Source organism: Cupressus sempervirens, chromosome 10, assembly GCF_028749045.1.
Source record: "Cupressus sempervirens isolate cs-2001-9-10 chromosome 10, ASM2874904v1, whole genome shotgun sequence".
In the NCBI taxonomy this organism is placed as follows: domain Eukaryota; kingdom Viridiplantae; phylum Streptophyta; class Pinopsida; order Cupressales; family Cupressaceae; genus Cupressus; species Cupressus sempervirens.
In genome coordinates this window covers 231,537,561-231,556,426 of record NC_143127.1, presented here as the reverse complement: position 1 = coordinate 231,556,426, position 18,866 = coordinate 231,537,561, and positions in this window count along the sequence as shown.

Below are 18,866 nucleotides of genomic sequence, written 5' to 3'. Positions count from 1 at the left end.
GATCAGTTAAACATGCAAGTACGATACCTAGATTCTTAGAAGCTATTTAAAGTTAGATAAAAGAGTTGATCTAGCATTTTCTATGATCTATATTTGTGGGGAATTTAATGGATAACTAATGTATTTACAAGTGCATGCTTGGAGCCTTAAGTTGTAACTAACTTTCCTTCATGAAGAAGTCATAATTATTGGAGTTTTTTGTTTTTCCTTCCTTTTAAATAAGACCTCATTTGTATCTATTAGGTTAAGCAATGAGTAGACAGATAGAGTTGATAGACATATTTTCACAAGTTATTGTAATACTACATATTTGAATGAATACATGACTTTGTTGAGTTTCTACACTTTTATCTAAGCTTATCTTTCCTTCATTCCTCTATGGGGGCCCACATAGAAGGTGGAGTTTACTTTAATAAGTAGGAGTTAGACTCAGTTTTCTAAGTTAAAATTTGAACTGCTATTCTTGCAACCACTAGAAATAGAACTAGTCACTGTACCTACAGCAGTAGGTGCATAGATGTATGGTTAAATAATTAGAGTTTTCTTCCAAGAACTTGATAGTTGTCTTTCCTTTGGATAAACTAGATTTCCTTAATGGTTATTGCATTCAAGGTAGTAGTTACTTTTAGCGAAAACTAGAGCATATACTTTGTAAACATCATCTCAAGTTCACGCTCCCAGATTGACATTTAATTAAAATTAGCATTGTATTTTGGTAGTAAGGGATGTCTAATCCTGTAACTAAAAAGTTTCTATATTGATTAGACATATTTTTGGTGCCATTTCCAGGGATGATGTCAGTTTAGTATTCACTATGGAGTCACTTAGTTTCATTTTTAGCATTCTTGCATGCATAGGAGAAGAGACCACCTTGGAATATTTCTTTCCAACTTCAATCAGGAAGGTCCTTTTTATCCTAACCCTGAAGAAAGAGAAGAGAGAGAAGAAATAGAAGAAGAACAAGAAATTTTTGAGAACATATTTGTAGAAGTACTGAAACAAGTACAATCACTGACCACATCTAAAGAATCCTTCCATTTGAATAATCCTTTTGCTGAGCCAGAATATCAAGATAATCCATTAGCTCTAGGCATTTATCATCCACCACTAGGTCATCCACAAATGGTAGCACCTCAGCCTACCTTTCCCTTTCAATTTCCTCCTCAGTAGGGTAATCAAAATCTGAAAAATATACCCTCAACTACCCTGCCTAAATTCTATGGCCTTATTATTGAAGATCCAAAAACTTTTCTCTTTTAGTTTGACATCCTTTGTCAAAGTTATGACTACATAATTGATGCCCATAAGCTGAAATTGTTTCCATCAACTCTCAAAGAAGCCACTTTGAGATGGTTCATGAGTCTAGGTGCTAATGCTATGATAGATTGGCCAACTATGAGTACCCTATTCCTTAATAAATATAAGAAATATTGTAGAAAGGAGATGACATTTTCAAAATGTCACAAAAGGAGGATGAGACTTTAGAGGACTATGTTGCCTAGTTCATGTTTAACCTATATCACAACACATAACATCAGCTAAATGAGGAGTCCCAAAAGCATCTCTTTCTGAAAGGAGTACATGAAATGAGTATGGAAGCTTTAGACTTAATGGATGGAGGTGAAATTACACAGAAGATGTGGGCTAAAATTTTGAATATTTGTTTGAACTATTCCAGAGAAACAACAAAAAAAGGATGAGGTTTGAGGGACTTACTCCATATTCCAGAGCAACAACAAAAAAAGGATGAGGTTTGAGGGACTTACTCCAAAAATATCCTGGGGTGGGAGTATCTAAGATAGAACTATCAAACTTCTTGTTGGATTTCAAGCAAGACATCATTAATAATGTTGCTACACAATTGGACACCATGCAAGCACCAAGGAAGAAGGAGGATGCCGATAGTGTGTTGGATTTGTTTGAACTATTCCAGAGCAACAACAAAAAAAGGATGAGGTTTGAGGGACTTACTCCAAAAAACTCCTGGGGTGGGAGTATCTAAGATAGAACTATCAAACTTCTTGTTGGATTTCAAGCAAGACATCATTAATAATGTTGCTAGACAATTGGACACCATGCAAACACCAAGGAAGAAGGAGGATGCCGATAGTATGTTGGAGGAATATTGTCCCCATTGTAGAAAAAAAAATGCAACTGCTAATGTAAGCCTATTGCTAGCTTGGAATCACAGCATGTGCCTACTAAGTTCAAGGCAATTGATGAAGATGGGGAAGTCCTCTATGTTGCTCAATGAAGGCCATGGGCTCCAAGATCAGGTATTCCTCAAGACCCACTCCATAATAATGGTGGTAATAGCCAATTGCAAAAATAGCATGGTAATTATAATAATTGACAATAGCCTAACCAAGGTTAGTAGCAGCCTAACCAAGGGTGGTAGCAGGGTTGGCAGTAGCCTAACCAATGTTGGCACCAACCTCAACAGGATTGGCAACAAACTCAGAACTGGCAACAGCACTAGCATCAGCCAGCCTTGACTCAACCTCCTCAACAGCAAGCCTTAATGCCTCTTACAGCCAATACAACCCCTCCAAAATAGCCACAGTTACCTGCACAACCTTTGCCTAATCCTAATAGTGCAAAACCTTCAGCCCAACAAAAAAGTTATTCCATCACCCTCAATGATATACATCTATGATATGGAAAAATGCTTGCCTCACCTTAGCAGCCCATTATAACAGAAATAGATGATATAAATGTTGAGTTAGTTCAAGAACCTACCACCACTATTTCTCCTACAACCAAGACACCAACATTTCCTAGTAGGTTAACAGAGCAAGTTCTGCTAAGTGAAAATCATGTTGCACTAGATTTGCTTAAGCAACTCAAGAAAATGATGGGAAAAATTTCCTTATTGGATACAATAAAGGAACTACCTATATATTCAAAAGCCATCAAAGAAGCCTATGTTAAAAACCCAGAAAGGAAAAAGAAAGACCCAAAGGCTATCCATGTCCTTAGGCAGCTTTCTGATCTTATGCTTGATAATTACAAAATGCCTAAGTATGTAGACCTTGGAAGCCTAATAGTGACCCTCACCATTCAAGGAGTGCAAGTGCAGAATTTCTTAATAGACCTAGGAGCATCCATCAATGTAATGACCAAGGAAGTAGTTTCCAAATTAAGCATCATTGGTCAAAAGAAAACACCAACAATCTTGCAACTAGTAGATAGTTCTACCATCATTCCTGATGGTATGCTCGAAGATGTCACTGTAACATTACATTCATGGGAGTATCCAGTTGATTTTATTGTACTCTCTCCAAAAATAAGTACTGGGGGATATCTTATCATTCTAGGATGACCATGGTTAGCAACAATAGATGCTTATATTGCATGTCGATCAGGGAAAATGACTATTTCAGATGGAACAAATACTAAAAATTTAACCTTGTGTTCTCTTGCTCAACCTTTATTACAGGATGATCAAGTTGTCTAGCCAAATATGGATGACTCTGATATGGACATAGATTCTATTCAACAATTGATGATGATCTCATGGGACTCATTTGTAAACATTAAAGAAGAAGAAGATGGCATTTCTTCTATCATACTGAATGAGTATGGAACACAACCTAAGACATCTTCTAAACAAGAGTTTGTCTTAGAAAGCATTCTTCCTTTATCTATTGAACTTCATTATTCTGAGTCTACATAGCTTATGCATTCACTCCTACCACATGAGATAGATTCACAACCAATTTTGCAAATTTCAATGGCTGAAAAAGTAGTCAAAACAAAAATCATTCTAGGAAGAGAATTAAATATAAGCAAGTCCTTATCTCAAGCACAACATCATAATACCCTGCAGCTGTTACAAAAGCACTAGGGTGCTTTTTCTTGGGAGTATATAGATATCAAAGGTTTGGATCCTACACTCTGTACCCATAGGATTTATATCAGTCTAGATTGAAAACCTATAAGACAACCTTAGCGTAGGATAAACCTAGCATTAAGGGATATTGTCAAAAATGAATTGCAAAAGCTACTCAATGTTGGCTTCATATATCCTATTTTAGATAGCCAATGGGTGTCACCATTGGTTATTGTTCCCAAAAAATGGGGAAAATGGTGAGTCTGCATAGATTATAGAGAACTTAACTCGGCTACCAAGAAGGATTATTGTCCATTGCCTTTTGTCGATCAAGTTCTTGATAATCTTGCAAGAAAAAAAGACTTTTCATTCTTGGATGGGTTTACTAGCTACATTCAAATCCATATAGCACTAGAGGATCAGGACAAGACCACATTCACGTGTCCATGGGGAAAATTTTCTTATGTTATCCTATCATTTGGTTTGTGCAATGCACCTGCAACTTTCCAAAGAGCTGTTATTAGCATTTTTTCTGACATATGTATAGATTGTTTGGGAGTGTATATGCATAACTTCACCACATATGGACAAACATTTGAAGAAGCCAAGGAGAACTTGGACTAGGTTTTACAAAGATGCAAAGACTACAATTTTTCTTTAAACAGTGAAAAGTTTTTTATGATGATGCAAGAAGGAGTGGTGTTGGGAGACTTTATTTCCCCTACAGGAATTGAAGTAGATCCATCAAAAATAGAAGTCATACACACATTGGCTGTGCTAGCTAAATTGAAAGAAGTCAGGAGTTTTCTAGGACATGCAGGATATTATCGGTGTTTTATCAAAGATTTTAGTCAAACTACAACACCTTTATATAAAATTCTTTGAAAGATGCAAAGTTTGTATGGCATTTAGAGTGTACAAATGCTTTCTCACAGCTTAAGGAAGTCCTCTCAACAGCACTAGTGCTCCAAGGACCTGATTGGGAGTTACCTTTTCACATACACATAAATGCTTTAGATCATGCCATTGGAGCAGTACTTGACCAAAAGATAGATTTAGTAGAACATGTAATTTACTACATTAGCAAAAATCTTCAAAGAGCCGAGTATAACTACACTGTGATAGAGAAAGAACTACTTGCTGTAATTTATGCTCTAAATAAATTTAGTCATTACATTATAGGATACCAAATATTTGTACATACAACTCACTCTGCTATCAAATATTTGATGAACAAGCCAGCAATCTCTGGACGATTGGCTCAATGGTTGTTACTAATACAAGAATTTGACATCACCATTATTGACAAGCTAGGTAAAGCAAATGTTGTAGCTGATTTCTTGTCTTGTCTCCAAACACCTAATGATCCTATAGCCATAGAAGATAGCTTTCCTGATGAACATCTCTTTCTTTTGTCAGCACAAAACCCTTGGTATGCTAACATTGCCAACTATCTAACTACTAGCAAAACTCCCCAACATTTCTTTGCAAAAGAAAAATGATTGCTGGTAGAAAAGAGTTTTTATTTCTCATGGATCTCAAGATTCATGTTTTATACTAGACCAGACTAGGTGACATGAAGATGTCTCAAAGAGGATGAAACATATGATGTTCTTGATTCTTGTCATGACAAGCCCTGTGGTGGCAACTTTTGTAACAAATGGACTACATTAAAGATCATGAATACAAGTTATTATTGGCCTACACTTCACAAGGATGTAGCTCAATATACAAAAAAATGTGATAAATGTCAAACAATAGGTCGACCAACAAAAATAGGTGAAATGCCCCTACAACCACAAATAGTAGTAGAACCATTTGATAAATAGGGAATTGATTTTGTTGGCCCTATTGAACCACCATCAAAAGGGAAAAATTACATAGTTGTTTATACTAATTATGTTACCAAGTGGGCAGAAGCAAAACCCATGAAGCATCCTCATGACAATAATGTTGCAAAGTTTATGTACGAATGTATCTTTACCAAGTTTGGTGTTCCAAGAGAATTAAAATCAGATCAAGGGCCTTAGTATACATCTAATTTGATAGCAGCAATCATGGAGGAGTATAAAATTTGGCATGGAAATTATTCTCCATATCATCCACAGGCCAATGGATAGGTAGAAGTGAAAAATAGAGAGCTGGAACATATACTCACTAAAATAGTGTCTTTGCATCGGAAAGATTGGGTAGCTAGACTTGCTAAAGCCTTATGGGTGTACAGAACAACATGAAAATCCACTACTAGGTTTATGCCTTTTCAACTCCTATATGGGAAGATAGTTGTTATGCCCATTGAATTTGAACATAAAACTCTACGGATAGCTTCGAAACTTGATATTACCCTCCCTGCAGCACAACAGGATCACATTTTGCATCTCAATGAGTTGGATGAATGGTAAAACTCAGCTCTTCATAACATAGAATTAATTTAGAGTCAAAGAAAGCAATGGCATGACATATTCATTAAAGATAGAGAATTCTCTACTAGAGAATGGGCGATCTTATATGATTCATGATATCAGCATCACCAAGGAAAATTTCAGACTTGATGGCTTGGTCCCTATGAAATCATTGCAATTTTTAACAATGGAGCAGTTCAACTGTTCACCACAAGAAGAATTTCTTCAATAGTTCACCACAACAGAAACATCTCTTCCTACAGCCACTCCATCTGAGTCTCCCACTCAGATGTCTACAACCCCTTGAATTTATTTTCAAGGCCTTCATAATAAAAATTTTGCACTCGTGTGAAATTCATTTCTTCTCCACCTCATTCCATCCCACCTTCTTGTCTTTCCATCATCATGCCATCTCACTTAACCCCGTATAGTACTACTCGAACCATCCTTCCTATCACACCTTAGGTCAGTCGCACTCAACCCCTTTACATTTATTTAATTTATTATTTATTTAGAAAAGCATGTTATTTCAATTTTTGAAATTTGCAATCTTTATGATTTGGTGGGACCCAATCTTTGCTAGGTTGGGGGGAGGGAAAATCAAAATCATGAATACAAATCAAAGAAATCTTAAGTTGGCATGTAGGATGTATGGGGAAAGGTCATTTCAGTAATGAGTTGGCACTCCTTTGTACTTCTAAAATGTGTGAAATAATGTAAAGAAGGCTAACCATTAAATCGTGATTTCACATAACTCCTCATCAATATGGCGTATATTTTTTAGCATGATCTTTATCCTCATTATGGTTTGGTGATTAAAATTCCATCATGAAGTACTAAAGGATGTGATGTTTGAAAAGTATTGAAGTATTTCTTTATAAAAAAAATTCCCTTTGTTGAAATCCCTATAGCCATCTCTGTGCATACTCTCAAAATCACTTGCAGTAAATTTGCCTATAATAGCATTTTTTTTTCAAAAAATATGGGTGGAGAACCTCAGTGGCATGAACCAGCAGACCACAGAGTCTTACTGGTAGACCCAACAACATGTAGAATGTTTCAAAAATGAGGTTGGTTGGCTTACTATCTTAGTTTGAAGCAGTTTGATCCAAAAATTGTGCTCCAATTTCATAATACATTAAGGGATGGATATGCAACTGTTAAGGGTATTCAGATAGAATTCATCGAACAAGTGGTGGTAGAAGTTTTTGGTTTGCCCACAAATGGAGAATGTTGGACAGAGGACATGGATGCATGACAAGAAAAAGAGCAATTCTCAGTACCTGGACATCCTTGGCTAGAGGAAAACAAAAAGAAAGGTACATTACGATTATCTCTCCCTCTGCAATTCATCCACCCTACTAAGTTTATCATAAGATATTTTACCTATGAAGGAAAGTATTCCTATTTTCATGTTGTTCATTTCAAAATTTTGAGTGGTTTGTGACATGGTGATTGTCCTATAAATCTCTCAAGTTTCCTTTATAATATTATCAAAAGTCAAGCTACCTATGTGCAGCAAGGAAAAACCTAGTTGGTATCCCACCATTTCTTAATTAGGGCTATAATTGAAAGGGACTTGACTAAGCAGCACTTGGGAACATGGGAGAATTTTGTAAAACTAAGGATAGAGGGACCTAAAAGAGGTGGACCTAAAGGGAAAGGAATGGTGACAAGAGAGAAAACTATTGTAGGAATCAGGAAAGTAGTATAAAGAACGACTCAAGAAGGTTTAGCTTTTGCCTATGTACCTAAAACTGCAAAAAGGAAAACTCCGCCCGCAGAAGCCTCAACTTCTAGAAAGAGAAAATCACACATAGTTGCCATAGAGGAAGGTTCAAAAGAAGTATCTCTAGTATCACAAGAACCTACACTCAACCCAAATAAAGGGAAACCCATCGATAAGGGAAAGAAACCAATTTCTACCCCAATTTCTACTCCACAACGAGTCACCAAAATGTCTCAAGTAAATTTGAGAACTCAACCTCCTGTGCCACCTACTGAGCCTCCTATACCACCTATTGATGTTGAAACTCTAGTACCCACACCTGCACAGTCACCAAAGCACACAACACCTACTCCTAAACATGAAAATGATCTTGATGAAATTGCTACAAAGTCAAATAGCCCTATTAATGTTGATAGTGACACAGAGTCCTCATAGGAAATAGTGTCTAGGTTTGAACAGCCAGCAGAGGAAACTGATAATCTACCACTAGAGGAATATCCATCTATTACACAAGAAATGGTTTAGGAAATTGTTGAAACATTTCAAGTTAAAATGACTATTGCACCCTATCCTATAGCTGTTGCCCCTTTAGAAAAAGTTGATAACATTGTTGCCTGTCAAAATAATAGCTTTGTTGAATGTCAATATTCTCAAGATGATAGCACTGCTAACCACCATCATCCTAAGCACCACCTTGAAGATTATAGACCTATTGTCTATTGTCATACACCACCTAACATTTCTACTCTATTAACAGCTAGCTTTAGTTTGTACCAATAGTTTCAATGGGAAAAAGCAAACGTGGATGTAGAAAGGAAGCAATTTCTCAGAACTATCAGGGAACAAGCACAACAAATTGAAGAGAAGGATAGTGAAATTATGGTCCTACAGTAACATGTCACAAAGATTATAGAGTTTATTCTAGAGCTTGTAAATTGTAGGTCACCATCTCCAATTTACACATTGTTCCTAAAGGAGCGAATGATTAATTTTCAATTGTCTTGAATTACTCAGGGGTTGAACCCTTCCTTCCACACTCCCCAGGAATTCTATGTAGCATTCAAATCAGTTCTGATGGCTCTGCAGAATCTCCTCTATGAGTTATATGTTCATAATCTTTTTGTTCTAGATGATAAAGATTGGAATTCATTGTTATATGTGGGAGATGTATAGTTTAGGGTAGTTATGTCATGGATATAGAATGAGATTAGTCAAAAGAACCAAGCTACTCCTTATAGGGAAAAGGATATCTTTGAACCATTTTACATTCAGCAAGAGGTGCATAACACTCACGGAGTATTCTTTGATTGGATTTCTCTTAACAATAATCAAAGTGATGCTGCCAAAATTCACCCTATTTTTAAACAAGAATTTTTAGATTGGGAGCAGCATTGTTCTGCAAATGCCCTTGATGCTATACAAGACTCCCTTCAAAGATGGATAAGATTGCTAGAAGATCTGAAAATAAGGGAGTTGCACTCTCCTCAAAATCTCAAGTTGGCCATTAGCAAGATGTCCAGGTATATGATGTTAGGTAGAAGTAAGAAAAATTATTGGGTACCTCTTCATTTCTAACCGCTAATACTCTTGCATTCTATTCTTGGAAAGTATGATTCATTTGTTGAATATAACATGATTGCTAAAGAATAGAAATGGGAAAGGTTGAAACAAAATTTTGGATATTTTAGTTATAGAGCTCATGAATCAAGGGAGAAAATTGCCAATGATCTCAAGCTGAAAATGAGGATTAGAAACCTATAGATGCTAAAGGGACTAGCCTTAAGATGGTTGGGGGGAAAAATGATGACATGAAGAAATAGAAGTCTGTTTGGCCCTTTTTGTGAACATTTATCTATAACATATTGAACATTATCATCTTTTAGTATAAATGTTTTGAACTTTTTATGTATAAAGTATGGACATAGGGCATAAAAATGATAATCAGAGTTATATCTAAAAAGGGGTTCATTTTGTGGTAAAAATCTTTCTTCATGGATGTTTGATATGGGTAGATCTTCTTGCAGCTAAAGAGATTGCAAAAACTATTAGTTGAATAATTAATGCCTTTTCTTTATAAACTAATAAATGTAAATAAATGTTTACAAGAAGTCTTGTGTGTATTAAATTTTGATCGTAGGAATACAAGCTGAGTGGGAGTTAATAAAAAAAAAACTATGAAGGAATAGTGCTAAGGCATTGGTGGTATTAAAGAGAAGTGTTATGACATCATTGCAGTTGGAAACTTGGTGGCAAAGTCAGAAGGGACCTATTTTAATGAATAACAAAGTGGGACCTAATAAAGTGGCAGAGTTTGGAAGCGAGCATCAAAGCAATCAGTTAAACATGCAAGCATGATACATAGATTCCTGGAAGCTGTTTAAAGTCAGATAAAAGAGAAGATCTAGCATTTGCTATGATCTATAGTTGTGGGGAATTTAAGGGATAACTAATGTCTTTACAATTGCATGCTTGTAGCCTTAAGTTGTAACTGAATTTCCTCCATGAGGAAGTCGTAATTATAAGAGTTTTTTATTTTTCCTTCCTTTTAAATAAGACCTAGTTTGTAACTATGAGGTTAAGTAGTGAGTAGACAGACACAGTTGATAGACATCTTTTCCCAAGTTATTTTAATATTGCATATTTGAATGAATACATGACTTTGCTGAGTTTCTACACTTTTATTTGAGCTTATCTTTCCTTCATTCTTCCATGTGGGCCCACGTGGAAGGTGTAGTTTACTTTAATAAGTAGGAGTTAGACTCAATTTTCTAAGTTAAAATTTGAACTACTGTTCCTGCAGCCACTGGAAACAGAACTAGTCACTGTTCCTATAGTAGTAGGTGCATAGATGTATGGTTAAATAATTAGAGTTTCCTTCCAAGTACTTGATAGTTGTCTTTCCTTTGGATAAACTAGATTTCATTAATGGTTATTGCATTCAAGGTAGTAGTTATTTTTAGCAAAAACTAGAGCATATACTTTGCAGACATCATCTCAAGTTCATGCTCCTGGATTGACATTTAATGAAAATTAGCATAGTACTTTGGTAGTAAGGGATGTCCAATCCTGTAACTAAAAAGGTGTTATATTGATTAGACATGGTTCACTTTTAGTTAGATTATTATTTTATGTTCAATTTTTTTTTCCTTCCAAGGGTAGTTTAGTATGGAACAAGGATAGACCCATTGCATATCAAATTAATGAATACATAACTGAAATGGGAGACAACATTGAGGGCATCATGGATGCATGTTTTGAAACTTTCAAGGAAAGGATGCAAAGAAGAGTCATAATTCCTAAGAAACTAGTGGATAACTATGAACAAGACATATGTTTCCTTGTAGAGTGTGATAAGGTATGTATTTAGGTAGTCAAACCTAGATTTGCATGGGTAAGACCTCTTTCCTATGAGGTAAATATTGATTATACTAAGGACGTCATTGAGGCTCTTATCAATGATCATGTATATGAAAAATCACCTTATTTTGGAACCTATGAAGAAGCTAAAACCAAGATTTTACTTGAGATCAAGATTCCTCAAATTCTAAAGAGAGGAAGGAAGAAGGTAGATAAGATTGAGAAGGAGAATAAGAAATCTAGTTCCCATATTCTATTCATAGAAGGTAAGGGTGATGACATTGAAGATGAAGAAGAAGTAGAGGAACATGAAGAAGAAGAAGAAACAAAAGAAAAACCACCTAAGCAAAAGGGAAAATCTACATCAAGGAGAATTACAAGGTCAACTCTTTCTTTTATCACCAGCAAACCCACCAAATCAAGAAAGACGATCAAACTTGAAGATGATTTGAATGATGATGAAGAGGATGAAATGTAGGCACACATTGTTCATGGAAAGACATAATTAGTATATGAAAACAAATTTTCTATTGTTGATCATATGATGGAGTTACTAGTTGAAGTTCAGATAGATTTGCATACTTCCAAAGTTTTACAAGAAAATTGGGATGAAACCATGTGTCTAATTTTGAAGATAGATAGTGATTTCCTCTCACATATTGATATTACCTTGTAAATATGCATTTTTGGCATTTGTGTCAAAAACAAGGGAGAAATATAGCATGTGAGGAATCCAAGGGGGAAATATAGTTATATATAGGATTTAAGGAGTCTTTTATATAAGGAAGAAAGAATCTATGTATATAGGAAAAGCTACAAAAATAATTTTGAAAATAAAAAATAGAGTCAGTGGTAGCCAAGTATCAACACAATAGTCAAAACTGAGCTACAAATCTAGGTACATTGATAGAAGGAGTTTTGACTCATTGTTTTGATTATTCAAATTTTTTGGTATGATAAATGTTTTTGTCACTAATGCCAAAAGGGGAGATTATTGACCTTATGGCCAGACTATTTGTTAATCAGTGCCAAAACACTTAGTTATTTGGTTGGTTACATTGTCACCAAGCACCACCGAGTAAACCTTGTAGGCAATGTAACCTGAGCATGGAGTGTTAACTGAGTAGAGAAGCTAAGATTGGTAGCTGAGTAGAGAAGATAGTAGTGTTCACTAAGTTGCAATAGTAACTGAGTTGTATTTTCAACCAAGCTTTTTAATGTTCATCGAGTCATCAATGTTAACCAAGTTCATGCCTACTTCTGAGTGATCAAAGTAGACCAACCACTAGTGTCAACCAAGTGCTAGAGATTTCAGTGCTCACTATGTTGTCAAGTATTAGTATATCATTCCAATGGATTTTAGAACCCAAGTGTTAGCACTGAGCCAACTAGGTGAAGATTGTTTAATATGATATTGTGACTAACTTGAGAAGGTAATTATTTGTATTGGTATAAACATGAGATATATTTTCATATCCAAGTATGAATAAAATGTATGAAATATGAAGAACATGTGAGTTTGAGGATTGAATAAAGGCTATAAGAAGTTGTGGGAAATATAAGTTAGGCTAGGTTACTTATAGGGGAGGGGTGAATCATGAACTAATAAAACATTATATTATTTCACAAATTAATCCTTCATATAATATTATGATCTAATTGCATGCATGAAAGAATGAAAGCAATAAAACATTCATAACACTTTGACACAATATATGGTGACCTAGAAACCTTCCAATAAGAAAGTAAAACTAGGGTGGGGATGATGCCCACAAGCTTTAGTACCATAGTATAAAATTAACCTGTTAAGGCTTACAATTGACCACTTCTGATGATCTACCCTACTAGGAGAAATAAGGACTATGAGGTCCACCTTGTTAAAGGATTTACAAACATACAACAAAGTATGCACTCAATTAGGAGATTTAGCAAAAGACTATTAAGTCTACCTTGTTAAAGGATTTGACTGATGTAGCTATTAGGATGAACTGGTGGTTGATCTATGATTTGCAACTCTAATTTATTGGTTGAGATTCATTGTATTGCAATGATCACTTGACTCTGATAGATAAATTTTTGTTGTCCCTTATACTAATTTTAGCCTTCTTTAATTTTCACTTATGTACATTATAGTACTCTTCATACACATATTTGGATATGATACAATGTATTACATATACCAATCCAATTTGTCACCTTCTGGAATTGGCTGTAATACAAAGTTCATCATAATTCACAAAATTGGCCCAACTGCTATAACATAGGTTCAAAAGACAAACTTGGTGATGTTATTATACATGAAAAATATTGTCAATTCTCACAAATATTTGGAACTAGGTTGAACTTGAAGCTCAATCCATACTAATCACTTCTAAGTAGCTCAAACTTGGACAACACTATGTGACTCGGTGAACATTAAGAAACTCGGTAGCTATTGAATCACATGGTTGACACTACCTGACTCGATCAACACTAGATTCATATTGTTAATACTATGAGCTTGGTAGATGTAGTAGAACTTGGTTAACATACAAAGCTCAGTTAACACTACAATCTTCATTACTTCTGATAAATAGCTTGATAACCTCTACTACACTTAGTTTGTATTATGCACTGTCTTTGAAGCTCAATAAATACTGTGTATCTTGCCAACATTGTAAATTTTCTAAGGGGCTTAAGACATTGCATACTGAATACTTGGCTTGGGAGCATCTAAAACACTTGGTTAACACTGATGAGTGAATGATAAGCTCAGTAGAAACTATAGAGCTTGATAGCAATGCAACTGTTTGACTAAGTGTTGAGGCATTGATAGACAAATTGACCTTAATATCAACAATCTCCCCCTTTGACATTAGTGATAAAAACACTTATCAAACCAAAAATATGAAATTTAGAACTATAAGTCAAAAAAATTCCATTCTAAGTCTTCAACTCAGTTTTGACTTCCTCTTTTGTAACTCAGTTACATACTTTGGTTTTCTGATTTTTTAAAATTACTTTTATAAAGATACTTCCTGCTTATCTATACAAGTATCTGCATAATACTATACTAATCCCCCATACATATATCACTCCTATGTACATATATATGGAGTATAGTATACTTTTCTTCTTTATACAATATATTATATCTTCCCCTCCTTTTATATTAAACACATTTACTTCTCCCCCTTTTTGACATAAATGCCAAAGGCATATAATATCTATAGGTTAATACAAAAATGTGACAAGAAATAAGAATCTACCTTCAAAATAAGTACCATAGCCTTGTCCTAATTTTCCTATACTACCTTACTTGCATGCAAGGAAATTTAAACTTCTACTAATAATTGTATCATGTGATCAACTATGGAGAAGTTGTTGTAATGGATGATTATCTTTTCATGTGAAATGTATTTCTACAATGCATCCATGTTTTGAAGAATCATGCCCTAAATTTCTACAAGTATGGCCCTAATTCTAGCTTCTTCCCTTAATAATTTTGCCTGTAGATTTTTTAGATATTTGATCTTTGTGAAGTTTGCAAAAGTATAACTTGGGTCAAGTGATAGCTGGTGTGCACTTATCTTTATATCTACATCTATCTTGGACAATTTATCCTTGATCTCCTTTGTGAAGATGGATGTGTCACTCAACTTGACAAATAGTGAAATAACATTATTAACAGATGTTTCCAATGAAACAAGAATAGTAGATTACTCATCTTGATCTATTGCAATTTTCTATGCAACTTGTTCCAATACTCTCTTCTCAAATTTTCTTTCATCTCTTTGCAATAGTTTTTCCTGTCCATTCTGATCTTCATTGAATTTGTGGACAATTTTAATTAGTTGATCAAGAATAGGTTATGTACTATCAATGTCAATACTCATAGCATCAACAAATATTCTCATTATGTCCTCAAAGACTTGATTTTCTTTCTTCTTTTCTTCTATAAGCTTTTTTTTCTTAGCTCTCTTATTTAATATTTCTCCAGGGTATCCATTTAATTAGGGGTGAGGGTAGATATATCCTAATTTGGAGTAACTATATCCTCATCCATATCAATTTGTTCCTCTTCTTTACTCTTTTCTTTTAGAATAGTAGAAACAATTTGTGTACCCTTATCTAAGACTTCAGTTCTTGGCTAAGACTAGTTCTCAACTATCATTGCAATAGCTATGGATACACTTGGAATAGAAAAAATTGTAGAAATTAATGGACTAGCAATAAATGTAGAAATGGAACTAACAATGAGAATACCTTGTTGTTGTTTAGTCAAGCCTGATAATGGAGGAACTTGCTACTTGGCAGATGAAGTGTTGGGTACTTTAGTCAATGTAACACTCAGTAAAATGGATCTAGAGCTTGGTTGGGTGCTTGGTGTAGTAGTGATATTCACAACCAACTTGGTAGAAACTATATTTGAGATAGATTGCATTAAGGCTATGCTCGAAGAGTGAGGAAATGAAGCCACGACTACTACTGCAATTTTCTCTACATCTATTTCCTCAATGCTTTGTATCTTTGGAAGGATTCCTCTAATAGCTTCATGTTCTTCCTCCTCATTATCAAGATTGACATGATCTATTTCAAAATCTTTTATTTCTACTTCTTCTTCCTCATCTTCATCATCCTTGTAATCAACATGCACAACAAAGTCAATAGGTTGATGCAACTAATAGATGTTTTTCCATGTAGTAGTAGCTTCCTTCATCACATATTCAATATCCTTAAGCAATATCATGCATGTGTTTAACTTGAGAGTAAACTTGTTCTCATTTTCCTTCAAGGATTCCTTTACTTCCTTCTTACTGAGACTCAGCATGAGTTGCCTCAATGTCTACTCAAAGCTGTCTTTTGCAATCTTCTTTTGATTTTCCCATCTAGGTTTTACTACCTTCATGAGCTCATTAGGAATTTGCTGTGAAAGTTCATCTGGTGAACCCTTCCATTTGCCTAATTTAGTCACAAGATATCCTCAATCTACCTTTTCTCTTCTTTATTTCTTGTCTCATAGTTGAGAAACTTAAAACATGCCATGTTAGTTCCTTCTTCCATTTTTAAAATCTTTCTTGGAGTGTAGGTGCATATCTTTTGAAGATAATCTACTTAGCTTCATCTTCACCTAACCTCAATTTTTTCTTAGATTTGACTTCCCTTCTTATGAATACAAGGAATGATTTGGTAGGCTTTTTTATAATGAACTTTCCCTTCTTCTTGGAAGGCTCTTCCTTCTCATATTTTGATTCCTTTGCTTCATTGTCTTCATCATCAACTTCTACACCATCTCCTTTTCCTTCTATTAGCATGAGAGTAGAACTTGCTAGCTTTGTTCTCTTCATTAACTTTTCTATCCTCTTCCTTGATTTATTTGTTGCTTGAGGTATCTTGATCTCAAGCTCAAGTCTTTCCTTTGATTCATCATATGTTCCAAAATAGGTGGCTTTGGGATCCATAAGCTCATTCACCATAGCTTCAATGATATCTTTTGGTTCATCAATGTTAATCTCATATTCTAGAGGTTTAACCCATGCCACTCTAGGTCAGACTACTTGAATGTATACTTTGTCATAGTCAACTATAAAAGAAATATCTTTCTCATAATCTTCTACAAGTTTCCTTGGTAGCCTAAACCTATTTTGCATCTTTTCTTTGAATGTTTCAAAATAATTGTCCATGATGTTGTCAAAATTCTCACCTATTTTTGTTATATATTCATTTATTTGATATAGAACTAGAACATCCTTCCTCCATATTATTGAACCTTTGGAAGGGAAAAACTTTTGAAAAAATAAGAATAAACATTTCAAAAGGGAACTAAACTTACATGGATTGTTCTTTGACACTCTGATGCTCTCCATGTTCTTGCTAAATTGGTTCAACAACAACTTGGCAAGGTTGAAAGATAGATTATTCTTTACCACCTTGTATGCAAGATCAACAAATTCACATTATATAATGTTCAATTGACTAGAGCTATATATTTTGTAAGCAATCACATGTATGCCAAACTTTAGCTCCATTTTTGTTATGCCATTAAGCTTCATGCCTCTTCTATCCCACTTGGCAAGAGTTCTCTTAGCCAATTCATCCCAGCCTAGGGTTTTGGTTGTCTTTTCTTTGTTTAACATTAGTAGTCCAATGATTATATGAATCATTTTCTTTGCAATTTGAATTGGTTGATCCAACCATAATTTCTCATTGTGAATATTTCTTAGGATAAGTCTTATCCATTTGACTTTAAAATCCCTTGGAATATGTGAAATATATGTCAAACCCTTGGTTTCCAAATGTTGATGCTTGGGTTTCAATGTACCATCCACACATAGTTCATTGAATGCCTCATTCATTTGTAGGGTTTTGAGTTCATAAATAGAAAAGTGGTAAAATGAATGGATGTCATGCACAAGTAATACCTTGGGCAAAATTTGATATTGACCAGTAGCTAGGTTGAGAGCTTCTGCAATTGTCGAACTCATCTTGAATGTATTTTCCTTGTAGTCGACCCCACAGACTAACATTTCAAAACCTTTCTTGACTTTGTTTCTTGATGATGCTATGCTTAGTAGGGTTTCTAAAAATGAGAGAAATCCTAAACAACAAATATTCAAATTGCTTGAGAGCTTTGAATTTTCTTTTCACAAATAGCTCTAGAAATTTGTAGTGAAATAATGCATTCAATTTCTTCATTTTAACAAATTTCCTCCTTTCAATTGCCATTAATGCTTTGTATGTATACTTGTTCAGTGAAAAATTTTCCTCCACTTAGTTTAGCTTTTAATGGTTGGGAGACATTCATGGCTCAGTAGAGTCACCAACAACTCAATTCCTGCATCTAGTGTTTAGTGTATCCCAACCTCACTTGGTAAGGTCTTGTGACCTAACCTAGCTCGGTAAGGTCTTGAATTTACCATCACTTAGTGATCCTTGTGCATCTTGAATGTTGATGGATAATTTTGCTTGCTATCTGGAACTGATGTTTAGATTACTTCTTATGAATCACAGTTCTAGCAACCTCCATAAAGAACTAATTTGAAATGATTATACCACCCAACTCATTGAATTGGGTGTCATTCACTTCATGATTTTGGCTTGCATTATTGAGAGATTTTGGCACCCATTGCTACCTCATTTTTTTTTGATATCAAGTCATCTTCAACTTTCTTTTCATCTTCAATTCTTCCTATGTTCATACAGTTCTTGTCAAGATGTCCAAGTTTTGTACAAATAAAACATCTCTTTGTAGTATCCATTTTCCTCATGTAATGTTTCACAGAGTTTTCTCCTATGTGTCCAAACTCACCACAGTAGTCACATGTGTTGTAATCCCATCCAAATATTACTTTCATAGTTTATTCTATTGGGTTCCACTTCTTGGTTTTGCACTCTGAGGATTTGTGTCCTTGTTTCTTGCAATTGTGACACTTTCCTTCAAACTTAGGTTTATCTGTGCATTCAGTTTCTCTATGATCATGCTTGTTGCAACTATAACACTTTCCATTAAATTTTACTTTACCATTTTCTCCGGTATTTTTTTGATGTATGGCCTATCTTAGCACAA